The sequence below is a fragment of the Carassius gibelio genome, chromosome A21 (assembly GCF_023724105.1).
Source record: "Carassius gibelio isolate Cgi1373 ecotype wild population from Czech Republic chromosome A21, carGib1.2-hapl.c, whole genome shotgun sequence".
In the NCBI taxonomy this organism is placed as follows: domain Eukaryota; kingdom Metazoa; phylum Chordata; class Actinopteri; order Cypriniformes; family Cyprinidae; genus Carassius; species Carassius gibelio.
Genome location: NC_068391.1, coordinates 8,333,816 through 8,341,567, shown reverse-complemented (window position 1 = coordinate 8,341,567; position 7,752 = coordinate 8,333,816).

Here is a 7,752-nt window from a genome sequence, read left to right as displayed (position 1 = left end):
CTGCTGAACAAAATCAGTCCAGACTGATGACTACTGGGTAAATGCTGGACTAGCTGATAGGCACAAGTTAGTGGGTCAAACTGGTCAATCATTATTGTGTACTTGACATAACCAATCGATGACTACACTGATTAACAGTAAGTCTTATAGCTTTACATGTTTTATTAGCTAATAAGTGTTATTTGTTCAGGAAAATGGAAAAAAGGAAATTGGTGGGGAATCAGACTACCCAGTTAGTGCATTACATTTTTTATTTCATTCACTTGTAGATTCAACTGCATGTGTCACAGAATAGTTTTGTAGAAAAAAAGAAATTCTGATTATCAGAAAAATAATTATGTGAGAAAACCGTAATAAGACCAAATGCAATTTGGTTTGACTTTTTTATTTCTTTTTTTTTTTTTTATTCCTGTATTTTTTGTCTCTGTTCCCAACTGTGCCAGTGATTAGCTGTATGATCTTCAGCAGATCATAGGTCTGTAGGACACAATAATCCAAGTGCTTGAGAGTATGATCTGAAGTACAACGTTGACCTACACCAGTTTTCATAAATCAGAACGAGACCTTTCCAGCCAAGGGGAATTTTAAAGTCGTTCTGCTAAAAGACTTTAATAGGTCTTCTTTTATAATTGCCCAAGGCCATTTAAGTCTGTATTGTCCAAATTAATTATCCTGATATAGTCAGATATCTTGAACTGTAGCTGAACAGCAGTTCCATTAAATCTTATTGTGCACTACGAGCCCATATTGTACCTCCTTCAGTGGGATGGGGATGACTGACTGAGGGCCGTCGCTTACGGTGCTGACAGTATGCGCTGCTGATGATCCATCACTGTTGTCTTAGAGGAAGATACTGAGATGATGGATGGCTGCAGTTAGGAGCAGCAGGCCTGAGCTGTGATTGACTGACTGTGTGACTGCTAGTTGAGTTGGTATCTGTGTATACATCCAGTTCAACTGTATGCTAAACATACACTTGGTGGCACTGTAAATGAATGGCTTATTCCATTTTCAAAGCACATTGCTGGAATAAAATTGGTTTATGCAGCGTTTTAGGAAGAAGTAATGGTAGTCCTACTATGCATTGGCTGAAGCTCTCTATTCTGTGAATTAGTTCCCAGGGTATAAACTCGAAACAAACTTGATTGCTTAAAATCTAATATTTAGAACTACTTCAGTCTGAATGATCAAACAGAATTGCCTGCAATATATTTTGAATGAGATCACACAAAACACAGCCTTCTGCTATTCTGACTAACAGCAGGTTTGTGAGTATAATATTACTTAATATTAAAGCGATAGTTCACCCTAAAAAGAAAATGCTGTCATAAGTTACTCATCCAATGTCATGTCTTTCCAAATCAGTAAGAACTTTGTTTATCTTCAGAAAAGAAATTAAGATATTTTTGGTGAAATTCAAGAGCTTTCTGACTCTGCATACTGTAGACAGCAATGCAACTGAAATGCTCCCAGGCCCAGAAAGGTAGTAAGGACATTGTTAAAATGTCCTTGTCCATGTGACATCAGTCGTTCAACTGTAATTTTTATGAAGTTGCTAGAAAAACTTTTGTGCACAAAAAAAACAAACAAAAAAAACAACAACTTCAGTTTCAGTTACATTGTTGTCTAAGGAGGGTCAGAAAGCTCTCGGATTTCATCAAAAATATCTCAATTTATGTTCTGAAGATGAATGAAATTCTTACTGGTTTAGAATTACATGAGTAATTAATGAAAGAATTTTCATTTTTGGGGGAACAAACCCTTTATAATGTCTTGCTCAAACAGTGGTTTGGATATTTACTTTTTTTTTAAATGAACAATAAATTTACAACACAATATTGCCACTTACTTAGTTTATTTTCAAATAGTTCTCAATGAAGCCAAAGTAGAATTAACCATTTTTCACTCTTGGCATTCTCTTGATGAGCTTCAAGAGGTAGTCACCTGAAATGGTCTTCCAACAGTCTTGAAGGAGTTCCCCGAGAGATGCTTAGCACTTGTTGGTCCTTTTGTCTTCTGTCTACGGTCCAGCTCACCCCTAAACCATCTCGATTGGGTTCAGGTCCGGTGACTGTGGAGGCCAGGTCTTCTGATGCAGCACCCCATCACTCTCCTTCTTAGTCAAATAGCCCTTGATGCCTTCAGTATGACTCTAAAATTTTCATAGTTATGAAAATAAAGAAAACTATTTGAATGAGAAGGTGTGTCCAAACTTTTTATCTGTACTATATATATATATATATATATATATATATATATATATATATATATATATATATATATATATATATATATATACATTCATACATACATACATACATACATACATATATATATATATATATATATATATATATATATTATGTTATTACATAACAACTGCAGAAAATCAATAATTGCCATAATGCCAAGCCAAGGAAATGACAGATGCATGAAATCGTAGCTATTATGGAGTTGTGAAGATCCATCAGCTCAGTGCTGGCAGCATTTAAACAGAGGAATCATCACTATTGTCTCAGACAGTGATGGATGCAGCCATGGTGAATTGGAGTATTGAAGTAATAAGATGATTTTGTAATGATCTGAAAATGACAGAGCATTTTTTTCTGAAACTATACCCTCAACTTCCCAATAAAGTGCAATAAATGGTGCTCTGATTTTGATTAGTCAAGTCAAGTCGATCATTAGTAGATCATTGAATTCAGTGATGTCATGCAACTCAGTTCAGTTTAAATAGTATATGTGCAATCATTTGCAATCAAGTCAACGATGTTGCTGTAAATGAAGTGTCCAGAGGTGATAGAGGCAAGGAATCCAAAACTCCATTGGTGACAGAATGGAGAAAAAACCTTGGGAAAAACTGGGCTCAGTGGGGGGCCAGTTCTCCTCTGACCAGACAAAACAGCTGTTCAGTTCCAGGCTGCAGCAAAGTCAGACTGTGCAGAAGAATCATCTGTTTCCTGTGGTTTTGTCCCATTGGTTGTCTGAGACAAGGTCTTTACAGGGGATCTGTATCTGGGGCTCATTTAGTTGTCCTGGTCTCTGCTGTCTTTCAGGGCTGTAGAGGTCCTTTCAAGGTGCTGATCCAACATCAGGGCTGGATATGTATTGGATTCGGGTGATTACAGTGACCATCTGATCTGGATACAGACTGGATCTGGTGGCTACAGTGACTTCGGAATAAGAGAGAAACAGACTAATATTAGCGTAGCTGCCAATCTTCTAACAATGTAGCAAGTACACCGGGAGTTATGGTTAAGTTTTCCCAGTTCCGGTTTACCTAATTAATGCAGCATAAAAATAATGGATTTAACAGATTTGGATATTAGAAGGCTATTAGTGTGTTATGTGTAAGCCAGGTTAAAAAGATGGGTCTTCAATCTAGATTTTGAACTGCAGGAGTGTGTCTGCCTCCCGAACAATGTTGGGTTATTCCAGAGGTTAGGCGCCAAATAGGAAAAGGATCTGCAACCCACAGTTGACTTTGATATTCAAGGTATTATCAAGTTGCCAGAGTTTTGAGAATTTAGCCGACGTTGAAGACTTTAATGTAACAAGAGCTTGTTCAAACACTGAGGTGCTAAACCATTCAGGGCTTTATAAGTAATAAGCAATATTTTAAAATCTATACAATGTTAAATAGGGAACCAGTGCAATGTTGACAGAACCAGGCTAATATGATCATACTTCCTGGATCTAGTAAGAACTCTAGCTGCTGCATTTTGGACTAGCAGGAGTTTGTTTATTAAGCCTGCAGAACGACCACCCAATAAAGCTTTACAATGATCTAAACTTGAGGTCATAAACAAATGGATTAACATTTCTGAATTTGACATTGAGAGCAAAGGTCGTAATTTAGATATATTTTTGAGATGGAAAATGCAGTTTTACAAGTGCTAGAAATGTGGCTTTCTAAGAAAAGATTGCTATCAAATAGCACACCTAAGTTCCTAACTGATGATGAAGAATTGAAAGAGCAGCCATCAAGTCTTAGACAGAATTTTAGGTCCTATAATTAGCACCTCTGTTTTTTCAGAATTTAGCAGTAAAAAATTACTCATCATCCAGTTTTTTATATCGACTATGCATTCTGTTAGTTTTTCAAATTGGTATGTTTCGCTGGGCCGCAAAGAAATATAGAGCTGACTATCATCAGCATAACAGTGAAAGCTTACACCATGTTTCCTGATGATATCTCCCAATGGTAACATGTAAAGCGTTAAGAGTAACGGCCCTAGTACTGAGCCCTGAGGTACTCCATACTGCACTTGCGATCGATATGATACCTCTTCATTCACTGCTACAAATTGATGACGGTCATATAAGTATGATTTAAACCATGCTAATGCACCATTAACCATTAATGCCAACAAAGTTTTCTAGTCTATGCAAAAGAATGTTGTGGTCAATATTGTCGAACGCAATGCTAAGATCCAATAGCACTTATAGAGAAATACAAACACAATCAGATGATAAGAGCAGGTCATTAATCAGCAAAGAATTTATAATACCATAATGATTGCTTTTTTAATATATACATATATATATCTCTTCAGAGGTATATGAGGCTCTATTTTTTAAACTGAGAAGCATTAGTTAAGTGGCTCTAATTGGTCAGTTAATTTATTTTATCAAGTTTTTATAATGAGCCTAATTAACACGGCATATTATACACTCATCCATTATCTGCTGCAAAAGCTGCATCATACAGAGGGGCGTCACATTTTCCTGGAATTAGTTATTTCTGGAAGACATTAATGTGAATGGTGCATTTTCACATTCACGCTTCTGATTCACCCTTGTTGGAGTACATCACCTGTGTGTGAAACCACCCAGAGAGTACAAGCACAGAAAGTTTGTATATTTTGCTGGCATCTATGAATTAATCAATGTTTGAGGGCAGGGCTACAGTGTAGGAGAGCATCCACCAATCTACGTCAAACACATATCCCCCTCGATAGGTTCTCTCTCATGGCTGATTTCTGTTATAAATGGGGAAATATAATCCCTGTTCTTGCTCAGTTGCGGAGGATGTGTGCTGTTGCTAAACACATCTCATCCTTTCAGTCAACAAAGAGAGACTTAATATTAAGCTTATGATTAGCTTTCCAGTGTTGTTTCGTTTTGTTTGTTAAAGACTTTACTGTAACATATACGATGGCTTTTAGTTTAATATAATTAATTTTAATTTAAAATCTATAAATACAGTCACTTAAAAGTATTGTCAGATCACATTTTTATTGTTGTTATTATTATTATTATTATAAGTATCTAAGAGCTATGATATCTTTAAGTATCAAGTTATGATATGTTGGTTTTTAACATTGCTATATATTAACATAATATATAATTAGCACACATTTTTACTGTAAAAGGCTAAAATGTTTACTTAAGTATATTGATATTTGCACTTTTGTTTGTTTTGGAAGTTGTCACATTACATATATTGTTTTTGTTTTGTTTTTTCATTTTGTTGTACCATTTCTAAACTTTTTAATATGTCTGACCAAAAAATTATCAAAGATACAAGAATTGATTCAATTTATGTCAACATTTATACAAAATTATAAAATGTAATGTTCCCTTATAAAACATTCCACATTAAAAAAAAAAAAAAAAAGTTTAACTGAGTTGAGAAATAGCCCTGAGCTCTCTGATGTCCTCTATCATATTAACCAATTACACTAGTCATGCTTCTTTCTCTTCTTAATGTTTGAATGTTTTTTCTCTTTAATTATATCTTCCCTTCAGAAATCTGTTCATGGAAACTTGTTTAGCCCTGTTGCATTACCTCTGTCAGCTGGCACACTCCAATTGGGATTGTTTAATGCCTCTCTAGTGCACCAGTGAATAGTGTTTCGCTGGATGTTTGACATGGATTGCTGTTTGAAGCTGTTATATCAGTAGACAGCTGATTTCAAAATGGAAAGTTTTTCAGTCTATGACAATGCAGGCCATGTAGCCCTGTGGTTTATCCATTTGGGGAGGTTACTACAATGTCATAGGTTCAAATTCCTTAAAAGGACCTTCTGCGCACTTGAGCAAGACACTTAACCCCAGGTTGCTCTAAGGGAACTGTTTATCTAAGAAGTGGACTGTTAGTGGCTTTGGATAAAAGCATTGACTAGTAATTAGCACAAGTTGTCCTGTAATGAAAGCAAGGTTTTCCAAGGAAATGGGAGTGGATTCTGGCCAGAACTCTGGGGTTGGTTGCATGAGCTGTGCGTATGTTACAACTTAGCCTTGTATCAGTGCCAGTGGGCAAAAAATACAACTTGCGGACTAGTGGACGAGTGTCCGAGGGTGATGAATGGAATAAAATGGCAGACTGATAGAGTAGAAAAAAAGTGATTTATAATTAGCATCACATAAATAACAGTAGCAGTATATACATATAATATTTATTTAAGATTTTATATGATGTATTTATTAATACTACTTTTATTAAATGTTTTTCTTTTCCAGCAAATCAGCATATTAGGATGATTTCACGTGACACTGAAGCCTCTTCAAAATTACATTAAAATCAACACATTTTAACTGTATCTCATGTATTTATTGCTATTTTAATCAAACAGATATTTTGCCTTGGGGTGCCTTTAGCCCTGTTGTAGCCCTGCTGAGTTTACTTGCAAAACTGATTCGAAAGCAGCTGATATTGGCTCTGTCCCATTAGAACATTTGCATTAGAGGATTTGATTCAACAAGACCATGACATCAAATAAACTTCTTTTAAAGCATCATTCTTGTCAGGGAAGAGTTCTATCATCTAAGCCAAAAAAATTTTTTCAGAACATTATAAGAAACAGCATTTGGGTTGGCAGTTTTCAAAATAATTTCCAATTCTAATTATTTTTCATAAAAGCTGAAATGTATGAAAAACTAGACATAAGACTGCGCAAGTTTCCATATTTGCCGATAGAAACAAAAAGTTATTTTATTGAGAGATGAAATAACGTCATCAAAATGCCATCTGAGTTCCGTTGTGCAGTATGTGTAAATTTAATTATGTTATATTATCATCTATATGAAAAATAAAAATAAAAAATGCTATTGTTTCAGTATCCGGATGGATATTTTTCCCTCTTTCTCTGCATTAAATGAATATGGTAGCAGAGAACTGACAGTCGCTGAATTGGCAATCAAACCTGTGCTGTTTCATGTCACCACTCCTTTATGAAATCATATTATGCATACATGAGAGAGTGAGTCAGAGTAAAAGTGAGAGGGGGCAAGATATTCCAGTGAAATGATACCTCTGTCAGTGCTGATTATACTCTCCTGACAGAGTGCAGAGTCCTTCTCTGTGTCCTTCCATCCCTTGCGCTGTCACAGGGACATTATTGGTTTTAACGGTTAGTTAACTCAACAGCCGCCATCAGTTAAAGTTATGTAAAGTTGTGTGTGTGTGTGTGTGAAACAGCTTTCAGTTTGAGATTCATTAGACCTGGTAACTGATAGACTCACCTCTGTCAGTGGGTGCCTAAATGAACAAGCTTTTACGTCAGTTGAATATGTGTGTGGACAAGTATTTGTGTGTGGGGGTGTTTCTCATGTATTACATTTACATAATCTAAATTCAGTATTTTTGGCAATTTATTACAAGTATTTTATTGTGTAAACTGATAGATTGAAGTTTTATTTGTACTGTTCATTTACTGTCACTTAAATTGTGAAATAACATTTCATGCATTCATCATGTCCTGGCCTTGGCATTATTACAAACTCTACACCATCAACTTTTCTGAAAGA